The sequence below is a fragment of the Phyllostomus hastatus genome, unplaced genomic scaffold, assembly GCF_019186645.2.
Source record: "Phyllostomus hastatus isolate PE091 unplaced genomic scaffold, TTU_PhHast_1.1 phas_scaffold_129, whole genome shotgun sequence".
NCBI classification, from domain to species: Eukaryota; Metazoa; Chordata; class Mammalia; order Chiroptera; family Phyllostomidae; genus Phyllostomus; species Phyllostomus hastatus.
Window position 1 is genome coordinate 7,787,827 of NW_025334009.1, and position 23,467 is coordinate 7,811,293.

Consider the following 23,467-nt stretch of genomic DNA (forward strand, 5'->3'; position numbering starts at 1 on the left):
GGAAGCTGCGGGTGGCCTGTGAACCGGGCCCTGAGGGAGACCCAGACCAGCAAATGCGGAGGGGCCCGGAGAGCGGCTGGCCCACCGCTGAGGCCTGGGCCACAGAGCACTGAGCGCTTGGCAGGCTGTCGCAGTCCTGTGGGACAGCACCTGCCTTCGTGACAGAGACGTGGAGGGTCCCATCCTCACCAAGTCCCAAGCGGGGTCGGGTCTGTGAACTGGGAAAGGTGACAGGAGGAATAAGCCATCCAGGGAGACAGGGACCAGATCGGAGCCGTACCGATCGGCCTGGGCACAAAGGGCGTGCCTGCCCGAACCAGGTCAGCGGCGGACCGGTCAGAGAAACTGGGCACGGCAGGGGACCCCAGCGGAGGCGGCAGGTCTCGGGGACCCCAGCGGACTGCGGGAGGAGGAGCAGCGGAGGTCTGCATCCCGACTTCCCGAGCAGGACAGACGGGGAAGGGGACATGCCCAGCAGGACCCGGGAGGCTGGGTGTGGAAAGGCCACTGCGGAGGCGCAGGCCTGGGGGCCGCCTGCTCAGCGGACAGAGCAGACGGGCTGAGTCTGGGGGGGAAGCAGGAAAGAGGGACGAGGCCGAGGCCAGCCAAGCCCAGCCTGACACAGAGCAGGTGACCGGGAAGTGAAAACAAGCTAAGGGGCAGGGCATCCTGGCCAAAACCTTACTGCACATCCCAGACTCCTCTGGGGACACAGCCAGAGGCAGCTGCCACAGACACACCTGGGGGATGTGAAGTCCATCAGTGCCCTGGCCCCGCCCCCGGAGATTCTGATACAGAAACCCTCTGTGAAGACAGGCTTAAGAGAATGGAAAGAAATGCTCTAATTCCGCTCATGAGCGGTAGGGCCCAGGATCTGTCCACTAATGTTTTTTTTTCTGAAGAATCCCCTGGGTGATTCTGAGGTTGGGCCAGTTGGCAGAGTCTCGGGTCTAGGGGAGAATGGGTGGGGTGCAGGCTGGGAGCTCCCCGAGGACAGTGCCGCCTCGCCCTGCTGAGTGCACCCCGCTGGTGTGCCTCTCCCCACACCAAGGCCTCCGGAATGTGCGGAGAGCTGGGGGCGCCCTGGGGCAGGCACAAAGGGGAAGGTCGAAGCTACCAGGCACCCTATTTATCTCACACATCTGCGTGTAAAGTCTCAGGATGGTGGGAGGTGGGGCCACCAGGCTCCACCAGGAATAAGGCCACTCGCCCAAGGACTGCACCCCACATGGGCTCTGACACCGTCGGAAGACCCTCTACGCTTACGGAGAAAGCTTTAGCTGGTTCTAGTGGCAGGTCTCTCCACGGGCTGAACGAGTTCCCACAACTTCTTGCCTTGACTGAGGGCGCCTGCCTTTCGTGTCCATCACACTCCGGGTGAAACCCTTTCGGGCACCGGGGTGCGAATGTTCATCGGATGGTGACGCCCTGACCGTGGGCAACGGTGTGATGCCAAAGAGAGGGGAGGAACAAATGCCTTCTGGGAGAGCAACCCAGACCTTTGTCCCTAAACCCCTTCTCCCCAGGCCAGGGTCCTCTCTCAGGGCACCTCAGATGCACGCTCAGAGCCTAATGAGCCAGCCAAGACCCGGAGAGGTTCTGGAACAACGGAGCCCGCCCCGCTGGGGACCAGGTGTCAGGGCAGCGACAGGAGCCAAACCCACGGAGGCCGGGCAGAGGGGTGGTCGCTGGGGCTGGGGGGCAGGGACACGGATAGCTGCGGACCGAAGGGTATTGAATTTCAGTTGTGCAAGATGGGCGTGTCCTGGGGCGCTACAGCACGGCACCTACAGGTGAGAATACTGGACTGTTCACGCAAAAGTCTGTTAAGAGGGTAGATCTCGTCTTAAGTGTTCTCAACACACACACACACACACACACACACACACACACACACACAGCGGTAACAATATGCTGCACCGTGCCCCGAATGGGAGGATCTGGTTCTGTTTAGAAATGTACCGCCAAGAACCCCACAAGCACCGCCGGGATGTCCTCGGTGGCTGCACAGAGGCCACCCGGTGGAGACAGCACCGTGGCTGGCACCGCCCAGTCTCCCTCCAGGTTCTTGGGTGCACGCAGCCCGTACCCGGCTCACGTCGTCCACAGAGGGGACTTTAGGGCACACCTGCCTCACCGCCCCGACTGCCTGAGGTGACGCAGTCCAATACGCAGCCACCAGCCACCTGTGCTTTTCATTTTCCAATTTCAATCAACATTGAAACAAGACTTTGGAAATTCAGTTTCTCTGTCACGTTTCTAATACTCGGTAGCTACAGGTGGCGCATGGCTCTGTTTGGGACAGGGATGGCAGAGGACATGTCTGTCGTGGTGAGATAATGCTGCCCAAGTCGTCAGCGCAGGAGAACAAAGACCACGTGGCCACCCCGGCCACCAGAGGTGCCACGCCTGGACGGATACAAATGAAAAAGAAGAGGAGGAAGCCCTAGAGCTGGGCTGACCTTCCCACATTTACAGCATCTTCGAGGAAACGGCAACAGTTCCCGTCTATACATGCTCACCTGGTGCTGATTTTTTTTAACAGTCGAGTCAAATCCTCGCTTAGAGAAGATTCGCCTGCCTGCGTGAAGCCAGCATCCCAGCTCCACCTCCCCCTGCCTCAGATGCATCTAAGAGGAGATTCAGGAGCACGGCCTTGGAGCTCGGTCCAGGCCGGGAAGCCACACCCCCAAAGTATTCCCTCAGGTTGCCCGAGAGTGGGAGAGCAGGACACGGTGAGTCTACCCTACATCCCATCTTTGTAAGTCTGACCTTGAGCACTTTGACCCTTAAAAATGGGAGAAAAATGGTTCTGAAGAACTCCAGAAAGGTAGTAGATGTCGGCAGAAATGTAAAAAGCGCGCAGCAGTGAAATGATGACCCTGAAGACGGTGCAGCCACCGTGCTGGAGATGAACGGGGCTAGGACACTGCGTTTTCAAATTCCTGCTTTGGGGACAGAATCCACAGACTGGCCACCCCCTCTGCTTGGCTGAGACACAATCGAAGTCCCCCAGAGGATGGGTTCGAGTGTCTGCACACGTTAGTGTCACAGAAGCACAGTCTGAGGGACCAGGGCCACAGCCGGACGAAGACATTTCCCTTGAACGTGGGGGGAACGGCTTTCACTGGATTCTCTGATTTTGAAAAATCAGACTCTCATTCCTTAAAGTTCCCCTTACCTCCCACCAATACACCCCCCAAAGCAAAACAAAACAAAAAACCCCACCACCAATTACCCTTTCACCCAATTCTACCATAACCCATGGGGATTAGTCTCTCGGTAAGAAAATAACTTCTGCTACCACATGCACCTCAAACAAAAACTAAGCCGAGGAAGTAGCTGAGCCTATTCTCTCCAGTGTATCGGATGTTTGTTTTGTCTGTTTCTCAGCATTAGGTTTCCAATTAAACTGGCACAGTTTCGTTTCATTTGAAACGGTATTACGCATTTAGCTATTAATAAGTATATATAGCAACACGCTCGCAATTAGTATATACTTCGTAATACACATACGTGATTATGTCAGTACGTATGATACAAGGTCATCGGCTGAGGGTGGCCCCGAGCTGGTCTCTTCTCTCTAAGGTTTAACAAAAGCTTCCTTCTGCATCACAGCCTCTCTCCCAGGGCAACGGACTTCCATGGAACCCAGCAGCCGCTCGCCCTGAGCGCACTGTCTGCTGGCTTTCTATTAGCATGAGCAATTACAACGGAAAATAAACTCTTTATTAAATGTTAAGCTAGATTTATTAAAAGTAATATACACCACACTACTACTTCACTGATGATTGAATTAGTACACTGTAATTTTTGTTTTTACTTTGCCTCAATGTGTTTTATATTAAAGTGAAAAAAAAAAGACCAATTTTTTTTTAAAGCATCTTATCCTTAATCCACGGCATCAACCTAGGTATTATTTAAATCCTTCTTGGAGGAGAATGGGTCCCACTGCTGCTCTTCTGCTAAGTGAGCGGGACTGGAACTATGCTGCCGCTGACGGGAGAGAGAGAGCCTGCTCTGCTGGTGAAGTTTATATTGAATAGAGATTAAAAAAAAAACTATTTAAAAGCTTCACCAAGAACCTGGTGAGTACACTGATGTTTTTAGTTCTCCCGAGATTTATAAAGGGTAAGTGCTTAAACCTGCTCCGTTTGTCTTTAAATATTCTCACTGTGAAATGGTCGGGATTGCTAAGAAAGCCATGTTGTGAACGCTAGGTGGTTATATTAACAACGCAATCTGGAATATCTTTTAATAAGAAAACACGGCGTTGGCCAAAAAGTTCATTGAGTTTTTTCTGTACAATGGCTCTTGTTGTGCTTAGCTGTCTTTAACTTTATTTGAAACAATTTTGTTAGATTGTGTTGTGACAGCTGTCATATCAGTGTGCATTTTTAAAAATACATCAAAATTGGTGAATTCTTGGGTAGCCATTTTAATATTGAAGATGGAAGAAAATAAGCGACATTTTTGGTATAGTATGCTTTATCATCTCAAGAAAGGCAAAAATGCAACTTAAATGCAAAAAAAGATCTGTGCAGTGTGTGGAGAAGGTGCTGTGACTAATGGAACGTGCCAGAAGTGGTTTGTGAGGTTTCTTGGTACCATTGACATTTTGGCCAAAGAATTCTTTGCTGCGGGGCTGTCTCCTGCACCGGAAGATGTTGAGTAGCGCCCCTGGCCTCTGCCCACTGGAAGCCAATAGCGGGAGATGGCCGACATACTCAGAGTATCCAAATCCATGAAGTTATTGGTGAAAATGAAAAAGGTGTCTTTTATTTTACTGAAAAAAAGTAATGGACTTTTTTGCCCCCCCCAATAGTTCATGTAACTTGTATTTAGTTCCTATTCATCTCCCTCTCTTCACTCACATATTGAAATAAATTGGGAAAACTATCCAAAATTCAAGACAATAGCAAGGCCCATAAATACAGGCTTCAGACTTGAATGCCGCTGGGAAATTTTTTCTTTCCAGTTTCCTTTGTTCCAGCATTTCCCTCTTTCATTGGTGATATGCCAGTTTTAACCTTTGCAGACATACCTTCCTCTGTAGGTTAAAAGTAATAAATTTCATTGAAGTCTCTCATTCCTGAGTTTAAAATTCTTGCATAACCTAGCTTTTGCTAAAATCTGAACAGCATAATTCCCCTAGTTCGCACCATCAAATTGTGATTGCCTCTCTCAGTGCCGAAAGCCACATACTACAAGTAGTTTCTACCTGTTACAAAACCGTGTACATACACAAGGGAGTATCCAGTTGTAGGATTCTCCTTACAGAAGATACTGCTAAAATATGTGCTCCCCTAGAATTACATGCCGTTGAACTTCTGCGCCTGGCTAGTTCTCAGATAATCCCGTTTCTCAGCAAACTTTGCAGCCTCGAATCAGAGACCTTGACAAGAAATCGGGAGCATTTTAATGAAGTAGATGAAAGTAGGCAATTGTTCCGGAAGCTCCGTGGAAAAGCAGTGGATGTGATCAGGGCCCGATGCCATGTCCTATATACTTTAATAGCCTCTCCTGGCCTATTTCTCACACTCTATGTGATAAGTGGATTCTTCCGATGTATCGGATAGGACCTGAGATTTTAAGAGTGGAAACTCTGCCATAAGACACCTTTTAAACTCTTGCATCCTGTACAGGAACTGAAAGAGACCTTTGTGGTGGCGTGTGTGTGTGTGTGTTGCCATAAACAAGCACATTAAAATCTGATTAGCAGACAGCCTATCGGCTGCGTTCCCTCATAGGAGACAAAGAATTTCTGATGGCAGCGAGGCTGTGCCCCACCCAGCGAGCTGGGAAAGCATAATGTACCCCACACTGTCCCGGGGTGAAGCAGGATTACAGCTCCCACAGCACCCCGATTCCCTCATGGGCCGAATTCCACACCCACAACAAGCAGCAACCACCTCCGTCAGCTACAAAAAGTAGCCAGAAACATCTCTTGCCCAGAAATCCCTATCATCACAATCACTGCTCAGTTGGAAAAATAATAGATTTTAAAGAATTACCCTTAAAACGTTACAACAGAAATTGCTTTACTTATCATTCAATGGGAAACTTTAAAAGAAGAAGAAAAAAAAAAAAGCAACCAGGATCTAGCGTTGTTAAGGCACGGCTACTCTTTGCTCAGTTGTTTTTAAAAATAATTTATGTAAAGCAGGATTCTCTCTAAATGTACCATGTTCTCCCATGTACATGCTGAAAATATTTGCATACAGTGTGTGTGCGCACTGCTCCGCACGGTGACAACTTAAAAATACGTGCTGCCTGGAGCAGGAGCTGATTTTAAACCTGCACCGACTTCAACAGATTTGTTGGTGATGGCTGCAGTCCTCGGGTACAAAAGCTCTTCCTTGCTGGCTGTGGTTCTAGACAATGTGTACACGCTAGAGTGTGCAAAAACGCTTCCCGACACAAACAGAGGCGGGGGGGCCCAGGATCTCGGTCTTCTAGCCTCGCCTTTGCTATTAAATATCGACTCGGCGAATGTGAGGGGGCCTGGCAAAGTTGGCGTGTCACGCTACGGTGAACATGATCTTTTGCCCAAGACGTTTTTTCTCATGAATATAAGTTACCTGTCATTTATTATGAGATTTTTCCCCCCTGATTGACACCCCATTATGTATATTCAGTCAAGCCCAAACAGGATTGCAAAGTGATCAATATACCATTTGTGCTGGAAGTCTCTTGGCAGCGACAGCAAGAGACTCTGCGGCGACACAAAAACAGAGAGACCCTTCGTGCACAGAGCCGTGTGAACACCCGTGTTCTGGGCAGAGGGGCGGAGACAGGGAGGCAGAGAAGCCAGGGGAAGGGAAGGTGGGGCGGACATTTTTCCTAATAAAAACCAGCTTTCTAGACCCTGACCACTGGTGAAATGCTTTGAGTGCCTATGAATTTTTTTTTTTAAAACGTCACACTATATGTTGAGGTCTCTAAGGAAGCAGGAGGGGTCTCAGCCAGCGCCAGGTCCCTTTCTGAGAAGGGACGGTTCCCTCTGTCAAGAGCCGTCCTTGGAAGCACTTGACACCCACACAGCAGCGAAGGTGGACCGGACCAGACCCATCCCCGGGCGGTTTGTAGAATCCTGCACCATGCAAAGCCTTTGGAAGGGCAAAGGCTTCCTGCCCATTTCAACACTTTCCATTTTGTAACGGAAATGTGGCAGAGCCCAAAGTTGGGTGGAACCTTCGTTGGCTGAGCTAAAGAGGCATTCTGGGTAATGTACGTGGTGGGGAAGGCAGGTGGATGGCAGCCATAGGATTTCCTTTGGCACAAACATGTCTACATATTGGAGCCTCTGTCTCCTTGAGCCAGGAGAAGAGGAGGAGAGGCAGGGCCACTCAGAAAAATGCAACGTCCTGGGAAGTGTCCATTCAGCATGACCCAGACACCGAAGGTTCATATTCTGTTACCAGGAGCACACTGGCGTGCGGAGGGGGGAGGGGACGGCTGGGACGTGCTGTAGGAAGTCACTCCGCTGTGTCAGGGACAAGCGTTTGCCTAAGTCAGGCGTTCCTCCCCACCCCCCAAGCCCACCAAACGGGAAGCCCATCATCTCCTCGTAGACTCTGGTTTATGAGGCTAAAGTGTTGAGGAGAAGGAATGCAGATGGGAAGAACTACTCTGCACAAAAGCTTCAGAATTACCGATGTGCGGTTGTTTGGTTTGCGGAACTTACATTTTGAACGACCCTCGGGCGGAAGCGCAGTCTCCATCCACGGTATCACAGGGAAACCTGTTAAGATCAAGACGTGCAGATCATTAGCAGTCTGGATAGTTTCCAAATTCCACGGGTAGCCAAGATCTGCAGGGATCTGACCCAAGGAGAGCATCCTGAACCGTATCTGGACAAAAGCTATTTCTCATGACACTTAGCTCCAGAACCTAGAGCATGACTACTTTGAAATGGGCAACTTAAAAGACACACTGCAGAAAAATACGCTTTCCTTAAAATATGAATCATGGTGTTTGTTCACTGCCCTTTCTTGAGGGTCCTCAGTACCAAGTTACCCAAGCACAACAGAATTGGATCCCAACAACCACCAGGAAAAAAAATAAAAATAACCCCCGCCCCCTACTACCCCAAGTCTCCTCCAGACAAATAACCCAATAACCCTAAACAGCCATACTAGCTTGCGTGGGATGTGTGTGTACATGGAAAAATGTGCACACTTGTGCATTCTTTGATTCTGCAGAGATTTATGTGCAAGTATTTAGTGTCACATAACTTTAAAGGGGCAGCGATGACCAAATGGCATTTTAAAGGCAATTCTTTCCCAGTACTCAGCCCAACGCAATACCCACACACCTGAAAACATATAAGTATGTTAATTTTTAAATACTTAAAGACAGTGGTACTATTGCTATTAGTATGTTAAAACTGCCTATCATAAGTGGATTAGCAAAGTGTGCTCTCTTCAATCTCCTTGCACAATGAACGTAACTAGACATCCTCAAATGGAAAAAGGTAGAGTCTTGGAGGCCAGCTCTGAAGGAAGTCTGCTACCAGATGCCCCTGGCTGGAGCGCAAGTCTCTCCATCATCCCACACAAGCTCCGTGTACAGCCCTGGCTGGTGTGGCTCAGCGGGCTGGGTGTTGTCCCGCAAAGCATAAGGTCGCCGGTTTGATTCTCAGTCAGGGTACATGCCTGGGTTGCGGGTTCCATCCCTGGTTGGAGCCTGTTCAATGATTGATGTTTCTCTCCCCCTCAGCCCCCCCCTCTGAAAAATAAATAAAATCTGTCCGTGTACATTAACTCCATCTCCTGTGATGAAAAAAAAATGAGACGGTTTGGCAGGCTAAAGCAACCCAGGTGTTTATTCAGCCAACGCGTTCATTTCACCGGGAGGTGGGTGTTCTGGAATGCTTCTGCTACAATGCTGTATACACACTTCACTGCCAGAACTCAAGGAGGTAGTGTTCTGGAACCTTCTTCCACTGCAATTAACTGTGCAAGTGGGCAGAGCTAGCTTCCACGATCACTGCAGATCTTAGGAAAAGACCCTTTTTGAAACCAGGCTGCCAGGGCGCCAGCGTCCGAGGACAGCCCCCGACACATCCTACCAACAGGATGCTTCAGGAAGCCACAGCTGAACTCTATTTTGATTTTAGGATGACCCGCAACCTCAGCAATCTACCCGATTGCGTGCGTATTCCTGGGGAAATCTCCAAGCCTTCCCGGTGCTAGGAAGTGTAGGTGTTGGTTTGGGGATTTAAAAGAGGGGAAAGATGGTATAGGAAAGAAGGAAAAAAAAGCAGGAGATGGTTCCAGCAGCTTTGAACTTAATGTCAGTTCCAGAGAGAACACACGGTTTTCATCCGGAGTCGCGCTTTGGGCTGGAATAACCGCTGAGATACCGCTAACCCACCCCATCCAGGTTCAGCCACACAGTCATTCCCTCTAGCCATGGGCGCTGGGGGAAGGATTCTTTTCTTTACGTGACTAATTTGCCTTGAAAAGGGAATGGCAACATCAAGTGGGCATCCTTTGGAAAACTTTCTGTTTTCCTAAAGAAGAAAAGAAAAACATCTTGGAACCTCTCCTCCTCACGGGCGGGCGGAGGGCTGGCTACAGCAGATGCGGGGAAGCAATGCTCTGCCTGTAACGAATGTGCATTTACATGAGCGCCTCTTTCTTCAGAGCAGCTCAGAACGTTCTCTTTCCCCCAGACTTGAACGAGATCCGAAATCTCGCCTTGTGGCAGACATGGCCTCGCTCTAATCCGACAGGGCTGGGTTCCGAGGGAAGGACCCAGCAGTCCCAACAAGGTAAGCTCAGCTCACCTGCTCCCACTCCCATTACGCATCTCTGTTCTAACCGAGATGCCAGGTGCTAACTGTCTGTGCCGCAAGCAGGTCTGCTGCCTGAAAATGAGCCCCCTCTTTCTTAAAAAAAAAATCCCTTACTTTTATTTTAAAAAAAATTTTTCATTAAGAAGACCAGGGCAAAAATAACTCCTTTTGGTTTCACTCTATGCTTTGCTATTTGTCCTTCCAATAAGGGCTTTTAGCCCCCCCCCCCCGGATTTTCAAATTTGGAAGCAGCTCCCATTTCATATCCCTTTTCTATCCAAATCAAATCTTTCAAAGTGAAATGGACATCTTAACAAGCTGACAGGTGAATCTGAATACCTACCCATAGGTAAAGGCTACCTTCCCCAGTTTTAGTGATCCCTTAAATGCATGTAACAGCCGAGCCTAGAAGCTGCCTCTCACTGCACCACTGCAATTGTTGAATTCATTTCCTGGCCTTTCATGCAGATGCTCAGAAACAGGGCGGGGCTCCCCGGCCTGGCACGCAATGTCGAGGCAGTCGGTGCGGCCCAGGGAACTCAATCAATCCTCCCTCGCCCAGGTTTCCAGAGTCCTTTCCAAACGCCTTTGAAACCATCACACTGTTGGGAGTGCCACTGTTTCCAATGTTAAGATTTAGGTTCGCATCTTTGTGTCAAGTCCAATGTTCTGTGCACAAGCATGGGTGGCAGGTATGGAAACGAAGGTGGCACACCCAGGAATGGGAGAAAATCGCCCTGAAGGAGACATGAGGGGGGGACAAGCTTCTGTTTATGTGTGTGTCTCTGTTGAATCTCTCTCTCTCTCTCCCCCTCGTTTTTACACGTAGGATTCCTTCGAGTCCGCAAGTCAAACCCAGCCCTGCTAAGCCACGCTGGTCCCCTTATGAGTCAGCAGGCCGCGGAGCTGCTCAGACAGTGCGGCCCGGAGGGAGCGGGCAGAGCAGCCTTGGGACACACCCATCTCCCTAAGCCTGACTCTGAGCTTCGGAAGAAACCCTCTTCCTGCTACTTGGCTCGGTGTCCGGCCTCAGGACCTGCATCAGCAACTGCACCCCACCGCCTCCGCCCCAGCGGGCTCTGGCTCCACCGTGAAAGCACCCGCTTCCCTCGGCTCTGGGCGCAATTGGATTAGGGCTCATTTCTTTCTCAATGGGCAACTCCTGTTTCTTTTTCCCTCTAGCCTGCATGTTATCAGCTTGACATTCTCCTCGGTGGCATATGACAAATCAAATTGGCCACCATTGCATTCACCAAAGGACCATCTTTTCTATTTCCAAGGGCTGTCTCCTCCCTTCCTTGTACAATCATGGACACACAAAAATAAATAAATGTGTGTGTGTGTGTGTGTGTGTATCTCCACCCCCCCACAAAAATCTTGTGGGGTTTTTTTTTGGTGTGTGTGGGGGGGAGGTGGTAAAAGATAATGAATCCAATTACCCTAAAGAGAAAAATTAGCAATCAATAGCCATAAAGCCAAGGACACAGTCTCCAAATGATTTTAAATACCTGGTGTCTACACCTTTTACTTAAAGCATTATTCCAAATATACGGATATTATTAGCTTTGAAAAAACTTAACCAAAGCATGAAGTACATTATTTTCCATGTCTTTTTACATGAGTCAGCACTTTTAATACTAATTTATGCCAAGAAGTTAAAAGGCAAAGGGCTGTTTTCGGAGTGGCTTAAAACCTCACACACTCTCCACGGAACCACTAGAGGGGCATGTCGGAAAGACGGGGGTCACTGGCTCGCTGCGGTAACGTCCAGTGACCACCTCGGGGCAGCGCAATTCCTCCCTCCGGCACCTAAGTGGCTTCTGGGGGACAGAATGACCGGCCGCAGAGGCTGGACCCCATTCCGGGCTCATCCTCCTGGCCCGGAAGCCACACACACAGGCACACTCGGTGCACCTGCGTGACCCCCACCAGCTGCAGCTACGCGCTCCACCTGATGTGTCTTTTCAACCTTTGTCAAGTATCTCAAGGCAAGAATTTCCCGGAGCCCTCCCCCCCCCGCCCCCCAACGGAGGCTCTTGCGGGAGCCCCCAGCCCGCGGGAGCAGCGCGAGGCGACGGAGCTGGAGAGAGACCTCGGACTCGCTTTGCAAACTTAACCTGCGTGTCGCACGGACCCGTGTCCGCCTCCGAAGACGCGCACGTAGCCCGCACTGTCCCCGCAGCATCCCACGCCCACAGTGCACTCTTACCTGAGGGTCCGCAAGCCGCGCGCCACCGCGACTCAACCCCCAGTCGCGACCTCCGGCCGCCAGCCTCCGCGCCGGGTGCCGGGGACCGCGGGCCGGCCCCGGGCAGGACGCCGGGACGCCGGGGGCCGGCAGGAGGAGCGCGCCCGGGCGGGTCTGCGCCGAGCCCGAGCGAGCGGGCGAGCCGGGCGGGAGGGGCCATTTGTAACCGAGCAGACGCTACCACCGCCCCTTACTCGCGGGGGGCGGGGGCGGGCGGTCAGGTGACGGCGGCCCACCCTCCGCCGCCGAGCCGGGTGGTTCCTGCCCGGGAGGAGCCCCCTGGCGCGCTCTGATTGGAACTCCCGCCGCAGTGGCGGGGGCGGCCGGGGGCACGTGACAGCCCAGCCCGGCGGCCCGGCGCACCCCACCCCCGCTGGGCACCCCATCTTCCTCCCGGAAAAGCCGGGGGACACAGGAAAGGCGGGGGTTCACGCGAGGTGCGGGAGAGCCTACAGCCCCTTTACCCGCAGTCTGGGGCGCTCTCGGCCGCTACGGGGAGAGGACAGGTTCCCCCGCGGCCAGCCGGCCTCGGCGGTCCCCCCGCCCTGCCCTTGGCCGCAGTGCCCTCCCCCACACCTCCAGGCCGGGCAATCTGTGGAGACCACCGCCACTCTGCAGATGCCCGTGGCACTTGGGGGTGTGTTTTTGTGTTTCTCTCTGCACTCGGCACATTGCGCCAGAGAGAACGCACGGCCGCGCAGGGCAGACACCGCCCAAGTCCGAGGCCGGGGAGACCCCGACCACGCCCGGGCATGTCAGAGGGCCCCGCGTTAGGTGGCGAAGGGTGTCGGGCCAGCTCCCTCGGGAAGAGGAGGGGGTGCTGTGGAAGCTGCAAGTCCGTGATCCTCTCCAGGAAGCAGCAGGGTGGAGCGGGAGAGGGCGGCCTTTGGGGCGCGGAACCGACTCCCAGCCTCTGGGAGGCTTGATAATAAAGGTCAAGTTAAAACAACTAAGCTAGTGGTGCCGACAGGGACGCGCCGCGTGGTCGTGGGAAGCCAGGCTACTAATCATCCATAATGAGTATTGCTTTTCTCGGGTGGGAGAATGGGGCCGTGGGAGAGCCCCCCCCCCACCCCATCCCCTCCCCGCGTCGGAGTTGCTTGCTGTTCTAAAGCCTCAGCGCTCCCGCGGAACAAATGGATTCCGCAACCTCCCCCCTCCCCACCCACCTCTCCGAGGCCCTCCCACCCTCGAAGGCAGGAATTCGGAGAAAATGCGGTGTCACGTTCGCCGCGGTGCTCGCGGACGCGTCTGCGCCAACTGCAGCAACACGTGGGGACCGAGAATCTGGGCGTCTGCGCTCCATTCTGGTGGTTATGTGGGTCTATGTGTAGGATTATTTATTGTAACCAGATTGGGAGGGGAAGTCTGTCCGTACAGTAGGTTCTCTCAAACTTTTGTCCGAGGAAGTTCTGCATTCGATCAGGGCGCTCAGCTGCGTCCAGGGATCGGCCGGGAGGGTGGGACGGAGGCCCCTGGTCCCTGCGTGCTGCAGCCTCCGCTCCCCGCTCGGACCAGCCGAGCGACCTGTCTTTGCTCTTTCCCCCCCTGAGGACCTTTGCAACCCGAGGGTGGCTCTCAGTGTTGAAGCCTGGGAACCTGGACCGGTTGGGGCCTGGGTTTCCTGGGCGTGGGGCAAGTGATGAGCAAACCCGCCCGAAAAGGAGGCTCACCATAAAGCTCCTGGAACAAACACTACAGGGGAACTCCGAGAAGCTGAGCCTCAGACCATTGTAAATTGGGTTCGGGGAGGGGGAGAAGCATCGGAAGAAAAAGAAACTCCTTTTTACCGTGACGCGCCCCACCCCCCACCATTTCCTCCCACCGCGAGGGTTGGAGCAGCCGCATCAGGAAAGTCTGTGGCCGTCGGGAGGAGAGTGATCAGTTAAAACAAAAAACAAACAAACAAAAACCCAAACAAAGCCTCTTTAATAGGAAGGCAAGTTCTCTATTTCCAGGTGTTAATGTCAAAATTGGAGGTTGATTGTAACAAGAGAATTCCAGCACACAGGACGCAGAATTTTCACAATTAAAAATAGTCCCCCCCATGTCACCCCTTTCGCACAAACACCCCCGTCAGCTAGTCCAGCAAGAACTGGGGACCCAGAGGCTGCGGCCCGGGGCCGGCGGCTGGGCCGCGAGGGGCCGCACCGCCGGAGGAGGTGACAGCGGAGCGGATCCCGCCGACGCTCGGTTAAAATCCCTTCTGCCGGAGGCGGGCGCTGCGGGAGCCGGGGAAGGCGGCGAGCCGCGACTCAGAGCCTGTTTTTGCTTTTGTTTTTGTTTAGTTGACCTCTGGACCATCTTTGCTCGAAATGTTTTATATTGCACGTCTGACAATTTGTGCGGTTCAGCGCGCCCCCCCCCCAACACACAGGGGGTCGCCCCGCAGGCGGGAGGTGCGCGGCACGCGTGTCTGGGACTTTCAGGGGCTCTGCCCTTGGGAAGCAGAGAGAGGGGGACGGCCTCGCTGTGGCTGCTGTTTCGAGACAGGTAACTCGGAAAGGTTCTCCTCCCGCCGCTTGGACAGTGGGGAGTGGGGGTCTGGGGGTGGAGGTACCAGGGCGTTTAGGGTGCAGCGTCGGCCGCAGGGAAGGGCAGAGGTGTCGGGAAGGCAGGGACTGGGCAAGGGCGAGCTAGTTCTCGGGATTCCAAGTTCATTGTCTACCGGGTCACGCTCTGGAAAGAAAATGCGCTACACCGGAGCGGGGAGGGGTGTAAACGAGAGACACACAGACGAGCAGGGACCGTGCAGGGCCCCGCTCGCCGCCGTGGGAGGGGGACACGAGGCTGATCCACACTCGACTCTCGCGGCAGTCTCGCCGGCGCTCGGCGGCGGCGGCTGAGACTTTGCCTTCAGCGTCCTCCGGCGGCACCGTCCCGGGTTTGCGGAGCAAAAACCGAGCACAGAAGCCGCTGCTGTGGGTTTGTAAGGACCACGTCTTAGGGCTGCGAGAAGCTGCCCTTGGGCACCTGGGGAGGGAGAGGTTAACAACGTGAAGACTGTGTCCTGGCTTTTCGTGTAAAAAGAAGCTGCTAGTCATGGGCGCTTAAAAGGCTCCACTAGGAATTTGGAAGGGGAGTGGGGGCGGGGGCGGGGGGAAGGGGTCAGTCCTAGGGTTGGGGCCACACTGTGGGATGTGCCCTGTTTAAACAGCCTCCCCCGCTCAGGTCGCGCGCTCTTGAGAGCTCGACCCAGTTGGAGGCGCCGCTGCGCTCGCGGTCACTACCCGCATTATGACACCTGGCGTGGTCCCGCAACTCCCTGGTGCCTGCCTCCGAGCCGGCGGGATCCCGCCCGCCCTCCCCCATTTCAACCGACCCGTTTCCTTTCCTTTCATTCCGAGAATAGGTTAACGCCGGCAGGGACCGCAGTGCGACCAGTGGTTACCTTGCAGCGCTCGCCGCCCCGGCTACCTCCTGTGCGCCCCACGCGGACTGCGGGGCTGCAGCGGTGGCGGGGCCACAGCCTCGCAGTGCCTGCCTCCCCCGCCCCCCATCTGCGGCCACACCTTAGTCACGTACTGTCCCCCCACCCCCCAAGGCCATCTTCCCTCCCGCGTGCGCTTCCCATACTGACACTGCCAAAGCTAGTGGAAGCCTGGGTTTATGTGCCCGTGTTCGTGTGCTTGCGTGGGTGGGCGCACACAGCGCTGACCGGCGACCCCACGGCTGCCCGCATCTCGGGGTCCACCCACGTGGAACCTGCCGGCCCTTGCTGCGCCCCCCCCCCCCCAGCCCCCGCGCCAGTCTCCGGCGCTCGACTAGGGCGCAGTTCCCCGGAAGCCCCACGGCGCTCCCACCAGTGCCTGCCCATCCCAGTCTTTCCCCTATGCCGGGGTTTGGCGGGTGAGGAAGCCCCTTCCTCCCCTGCCTGCATCCCCAGCCATTCCTGGACAAAGCCGCCTAGCTTCCCGCACCGGAGTGGGTAGAAGGCCCAGACACCAGAGTAGCGAGATGCGCGCGTGGAGAGCGCCTCCAGGCGCCGGGCCTCGGTCCAGTCCTAGCCCCAGGCCTGTCCGTTGGGTGACGGGCTGGGGCGCCGGGCTGGGGCGCCCGGCAGGTACCCCACCCGCTGTACCTCCAGCGCCGGCATGCGGCCGCTGCCGCGCTGCAGGAAGCAGGCCCCGCCGCGCGGGTTCTTCCACACCCACGTGCCCCTCGTGTGCGCGCCCCAGGCCTGCAGATGCCACCCGGCTGGCACCACCGGGATTTTCGCATGGCCCCACCCTCCCCGGCCCCAAAGCTCGGCTACCGGCTCTTGGAGTCTTCTTGGAGTCTTGGCTGCAGGATCCAAGACCAGGCTCCGCCTCCGCGAGCCTGGCCACCCAGCGCGCGGGCGGCTGGCTGCCCACAGACCCCACCTCCGGCACAAGTCCCGCACTCACCTTTTCTGGTGGACGGTGGGCTCAGCCACTGCACCCGGGCTTTCAGCGACTGCCCACGGCCTCCTGGAGGCTGCACCGGAGGGCGTCCCCGAGGCGCCAGCGCCCTCCTTAAGCCATTCCTGGGCTGTCCGCACAGCCCCTTCGCCAGCCGGCCACCCTCCCTGACAGTGCGGGAAGCGGAGCTCTGCTGGCTCTCCTCGCTTTGTCACTCTCACGCCAGTGCCCACCTACACACACCTGAACGCCCCGAGGCCGAGGCCGGCGTCTCCCTCTCCCGCTCCGGATTCCAGCATCACGCAGCGCACAGCACCCGACAGCAAAGTGAGGGGGTGACATTCGGGCTAGGTGGGTTCTTGAAATTTACGAAACAGCCTTCTGCCCCTGACCATTGCATGTTGAAGAGGATCGTGCTTTTACTTAAACAATGGATAACCCACACATTCAGAATACGACTGAAGCATTTTGAGATCATCTCAGACTCCCACGCAATTGTTCAGAAACAATACGGAGAGTCCGCTGCACCTCTTCATGCGGCTTTCCACAATAGTAACAATTCCCCAAAACCATGGCACAATATCACAACGGGGATGTTGGCATCGATGTAATCCACCCATGTTTGGGTTGCCTCATCTTTCCTTGTACTCACTCGTGTGAGAGTGTATACCGTGCTGTGCAATTTTGTCACCTGTGTAGGTGGGTACATCTCCAGCACCACAGCTAGGATACAGAACTGTCCCATCGCCCCAGGCTCCCTCTGTGGCTTTCATAACCACACCTACCTGTGGGGGGGGAGGGGGGAGGGCTTGACAACCACCCAGCTGTTTGTTTTTCTAGCACTTTGTCAATAATCTTACATAAATGGAATCATACAGTAATGTGGTCTTTGTGGACTGGCTTTCTTCACTCAGTGTAAGTCCCTCGAAATGCAGCCCAAGTCATTGCCTGTAGTAATAGTTTGCTTGTTTTTCAAATTGTTGGGTAGCACGCCATGGTGGGGAGGGACCATAAAGGTGAACGGTTTATTCAACCATTCACTCATTGAAAGACATCTGTGGGGTATGATGAGTAAGCTGCTATGCATGCCTGGATACTTATTTTTGTGTGAACATGTTTTCGTTTCTCCGGAATAAATTCCAGCAATTTTTTAAATTGCTGGGTCATGTGGTAAGCACATGTTTAGTTTTGTGAGAAATGCCATACTATTTCCCAAAAGGCCTGTACCATTTTACATGCCCAACAACAATGTATGAGTGGTCTAGTTTCTCCTCATCCTTGGCAGCATTTGGTGTTGTCACTGTTTTTATATTTTAGTGATTTTAATCGGTGTAGTTGTACCTCACTGGGGTTTTAATTTGCATTTCCTTGATCTTTTGCCCATTTTCTAGAGGTTTTTTTTTTTACTGTCACATTTTTCTGTTGTTTTTAAAAGCACTTGATTGAGGTACCATTGACATACAGAAAGCTGTACCTATTTAATGTCTACAACATGGTGAGTTTGGAGATACATACACACTTGTAAACCATTGCTACGATCTGTGCTATAAACAGCCATCCCTTCCAAAAGGGTTTTCCTGCCTTCTATACTTATTATTTTTTTATGGTAAGAACAGTTAAGATCTATCTCAGGCACACAACTCAATGTTAACTGTAGGCACTGCACGGTAGTAGCCCTCCATGACTTACTCATCTTATAACTGGGACTGTGCCCTCTGACTAGTACCTCCCTCTCTCCCTCTCCTGCCAGGCCCTGGCAGCCACCGGTCCGCTCTCTGCTGCTATGAGATTGACTAGTTTAGATTCCTCATAGGAGCGGTGTCGTGTGGTCTTTATCCTTCTGTGCCTGGTTTTAGTTCACTTAGCATAATACCCTTCCGGTTCGTCCATGTTGTTACTACACCAGGATTCCCTCCTTTTTTGAGGCTGAATAATATTCCATTATATGTATACACCGTGTTTTCTTTATATGTTCCTCTATCGGAGGACATTTGCATTGCTTTTATGCATTGGTTATTGTGGGTAATGCTGCAGTGATCACGGAGGTGCAGCTATCCGAGATCCTGGTTGCAATTCCTTTGGTTATAGACCCAGAACTGGGATTATTGGATCGTGTGGTAATTCTTCTTTAGTTTTAATCCTCAGCTGAAGACATGTTTATTGATTTTAGAGAGTGAGGAAGGAAAGGGAAAAGAGTGAGAGAAACATTGACCTGAGAGAGAAACATTGATCGCTTGCCTCTTGCACACACCCCAAACCAGGACCAAACCCGCAACCCGGGCATAACTCGGGCATAACCCAGGCATGTGCCCTGACCGGGAATCGAAACCCTTCTGCCTGTGGGGTGATGCCCAACCAACTGGGGTGTACTGGCCAGGGTGGGAGTTTAATTTTTAATTATTTTTTTTAAAGAAACCACCATACAGTGTTCTATGCTGGCTGCACCAATTTATGTTCCCATCAACAGTGCACAAGGGTTTCCTTTTCTCCACATCCTGGCCAACATTTTTTTAAAAATAGTAGTCATCTTAACAGGTGTGAGGCAGTATCTCACTGTGGCTTTCACTTGTATTTTCCTGATGATTAGGGATGTTAATCTCCTTTTTGTGTACCTTTCCCCCATTTGTCTGTCTTCTTCTGAGAATGTCTATTCCGCCCCTTTGCCCATTTTAAAATACGGTTATGGAGGGGGTTGCTATGGAATTATAGGAATTCCTTATATATTTTAGTTATCAACCCTTTATCAGATATGTGTTTTGCAAATATTTTCTCTGTAGGTTGCCTTTTTCATTTTGTTGATGGTTTTCTTTGTCATGCAGAAGCTGTTTGCTTTTTAGTTTGATGTGGTCCCACTTGTCCGTTTTTGCTTTTGTTGCCTGTGCTTTTGGTGTTTTCTCCAAGAAATCATTGCTAGGACCAATGTCATGAAGCTTTTCCCCTATGTTTTCTTCTAGTAGTTTCATGGTGTCAGACTTCCTATTTAAGCCTTTGATCCTTTTTGAGTTTTTGTGTGTGGTGTAAGGTAAGGGTCTAATTTCATTCTCTGTGTGCAGATATCCAGGTTTTCCAATACCACTTGTTATAGAGACTATTCTTTCCTTCTTGTATATCCTTGGCATATGCATTGAAGATCAGTTGATTATATGTGTAGGTTTATTTCTGGTCTCTATTGTTTCATTAGTCTATATGTCTGTTTTTAGGCCAGTACCATACTATTTTGATTACTGTAGCTTTGTAATATACTTGGAAACCAGGAAGTGTGATGCCTCTTGCTTTGTTCTTCCTGCTCAAAATTGCTTTGGCCATTCAGGATATTTTGTGGTTTCTTTTGAATTTTAGGATTTTTTTTCCTATTTCTGTAAATAATGCCATTAGGCTGTTGACAGGCATATTACTGCATTTCTAGAGCTCTTGGGTAGTATGAACATTTTAACATTATCTATTCTTCCAATCCATGAACATCGGATGTATTTCCATTTATTTGTGTCTGCCTTAATTCCTTTCTTCTGTGTTTTCTTCTTTTCAGTGTACAACTTATTCGCTTCCTTGATTATGTTTATTCTTAAGTATTTTATTCTTTTTGATGCTATTATAAATAGGATTATTTTCCTTTTCAGATAGTCTGTTGTTGGTGTATAGAAATGAAACTGATTTTTTATGTTGATTTTGTATTTTGAAACTTGACTAAATATTTTCATCAGTTCTAACAGTTTTGTGTGTGTGTGGTTTTCTACATACAAGAACATGTCACCTGCAAACAGAGACAAATTTGCTTCATTCTTTCTGGTTTGCATGCCTTTTATTTATTTTTTTCTTGGCTAATTGCTCTGGCTAAGATTTCCAGTGCTACAGTGAGTAGAAGTGGTGATAATGGGCATTCCCACCTTGTTCCAGATCTTAGAGGAAAGCTCTCAGTTTAAATACTATACATACTTAATGGTAAAAAACTGAGAGCTGATTTCTCAAAAGAAACCTTGCAGGCAAGAAGGGGCTGGAAAGAAGTATTCAAAGTCATGAAAGGCAAGGACCTACATCCAAGATTGCTCTATCCAGCAAAGCTACCATTTAGAATGGAAGGGCAGATAAAGTGCTTCCCAGATAAGGTCAAGTTAAAGGAGTTCATCATCACTAAGCTCTTATTATATGAAATGTTAAAGGGACTTATCTAAGAAAAAGAAGAAAATAAAAACTGAACAGTAAAATGACAACAAACTCACAAATATCAACAATTGAACCTAACAAAAACAAAAACAAACCAAGCAAATGACTAGAACAGGAACAGAGTCATGGAAATGGAGATCACATGGAGGGTTATCAGCAGGGAGGGGGAGGGTGGAGAATGGGGAAAAGGTACAGAGAATAAGAAACATAATGATAGATACAAAACAGACAGAGGGAGGTTAAGAATAGTACAGGAAATGGAGAAGCCAAAGAACTTATATGTACGACCCGTGGACACAAACTAAGAGTGGGGGTGGTGGTGGAGGGGTGCAGGGTGGAGGAAAATAAAGGAGAGAGAAAAATGGGACAACTGTAATAGCATAATCAATAAAATATACTTAAAAATGAAAAAACAGGATGCATGGTATTAGCTGTGAGCTTTTCACACATGACCTTTCATGTATTGATGTAAACTCCTCTATAGCTAATTTGTTGAGAGGTTTTATCACGAAAGAGTGTTGAATTTTGTCGAATGCTCTTTCTGCATCTATTGAGTTGATCATGTGGCTTTTATCCTTCATTCTGCTAATGGGCTGTGTCACATTGAATCATTTGTATACGGTGAATCATCCTTGGATGGCAGGGATAAATCATACTTGGTCACATACAAATTCTCAGTGTGTTGTGTAATTTGGTTTGCTAATATTTTCTTGAGGACTCTTGTATCTATGCTCATCAGAGATACTGGCCTGCAGTTTTCTTGTGTTGTCATTCTCTGACTTTGGTATCAGGGTTCTGCTGGCCTTGTAAAATGACTCTGGAAGCGTTCCCTCTTCCGTTTTTTTTTGGAAAAGTTGAAAAAAGGATGGTATTAATTCTGCTTTGAATGTTTGGTAGAATTCGCTTGTGAAATCATCTGGTCCTGAGCTTTTATTTTAAATTGGAAGGTCTTTGGTTACTGATTTGCTTTTTTTTTTTGCTATTGGTCTCTCCTTGGTCTCTCCACACTCTGTATTTCTTCTTGATGCAGTATTGGCAAGCTGTATGTTTCTAGAAATGTATCCATTTTTTTCTAGGTAGTCCAATTTGTTGGCATGTAATTATTCATAACAGTCCTTTATAATCGTTTTTTTTTATTTCTGTGGCATCAGAAGTAATATCTCTTCTTTCATTTATGATTTTATTACTTTAGTCTTCTCTCTTTTTTTCTTAGTTTATATAAGAAATAAACTAAGATTTTGTTTATCTTTTCAAAATACCAACTCTTAGTTTCATCAAAATTTTATATGGCCCTGGCTGGGGTGGCCCGGTGGGTTGAGTGCCAGTCTGCAAAGAGAATCGTCGCTGGTTCAATCCCCAGTCAGGGCACATGCTTGGGGTGCAGGCCAGGTCCCTGGTTGGGGGCCTTCAGAAGGCCACTGATCAATGTTTTTCTCTCTTTCTGTCTTCCTTCCCCTTTCTCTAAACTTAAATAAAATCTTTTTTGTTTTTTAAAGATTTTATTTGTTTATTTTTAGAGAGGGAAGGGAGGGAGAAAGAGAGAGAGAGAAACATTAATGTGCGGTTGCTGGGGGTCATGGCCTGCAACCCAGGCATGTACCCTGACTGGGAATCGAACCTGCGACACTTTGGTTCTCAGCCTGTGCTCAGTCCACTGAGCTACACCAGCCAGGTCTAAATCAAATCTTTTAAAAACTTTTATATTGTTTTTCTATTCTCTATTTCATTTATTTATGCTCTAAATATTATTTCCTTCCTTCTATAACTTTGGGTTTAGTTTGTTCTTCTTTTTCTTGCTACTTGAGATGTACAGTGACCTTGTTTATTTGAGATCCTTTTTTCATGAAGGCGTTTATCACTATGAACTTCCCTCTTATTACTGCTTTTGATGTACCCTGTAAGTTTTGGTATGTTATATTTTTGATTTGTTCTAAGATATTTTTAAAATTCCCTGTTGACCTCTGGCTGTTCAAGTGTGTGTTGATTAATTTTCATGTATTTGTAACATTTCCTCTTTTCCTTTTGTTGTTGATTTCTAATTTTATGCCATTGTTTTTAGAAAAGATACTTGGGATGATTTTGATTTTTTAAAATTTGTCCGGGCCTGTTCTGTGGCCTGCCACGGGATCTGTCCTGGAGAAAGTTCGGCGAACACGGGAGAAGAAGGCGTGGGTCGTCTGCTGCTGTTGGGGGCGGCCTTCTGCGTACAGGTGTTGGGACATTTGACCTTCAGCGTTGTTCAAGCCTGCTGTTTCCTTATTTGACTTTCTGTCTGGATGTTCTATCTATTATGGAAAGTGGAGTATTGAAGTCTCCTCATATTATTGTATTGTTGTCTGGTTCTCCCTTTAGATCTGCCAATATTTACGTTATATAGTTAACTGCTCTGATGTTGGGTGCCTGTCTACTTATAATTGTTATATATTAACCGTCTCCTTTAAGCTGATAACCTAAGTTCAAGTGCATAAAAACTCTACACTTTTCATCTTCCCTCCTTTATTTTATTTATGTCAGAATCTTCTTTTTACATACTATATCCGCTAACAAATTTTTATGATTATAGTGATTCTTAATGCTTTTGTTTCTCAACTTTTATACTAGGATGAAAGATAGCTTACGCCTTTGCTGGCTCCCAGGAAGGCTGATGCGAGTGGAGTGAAACTATTCTTCTTACCATTGTCAGTGCATCTTTCCTTGTTACTGGCGTGCTGTGAACCCCATCCTGGATTTGGGGGCTCTCGTGCCAGGGTAGAGATGGTTGTGGAACCGGTCTTCCCGTGCAGGGGTGAGGGCTGGAACCTCCTGTTCTGCCGTCTTATTGCCATCACTCTTCTGAGAGTTCTATCTATGTTCCAAAAAGCGCCCTTTCCCAGA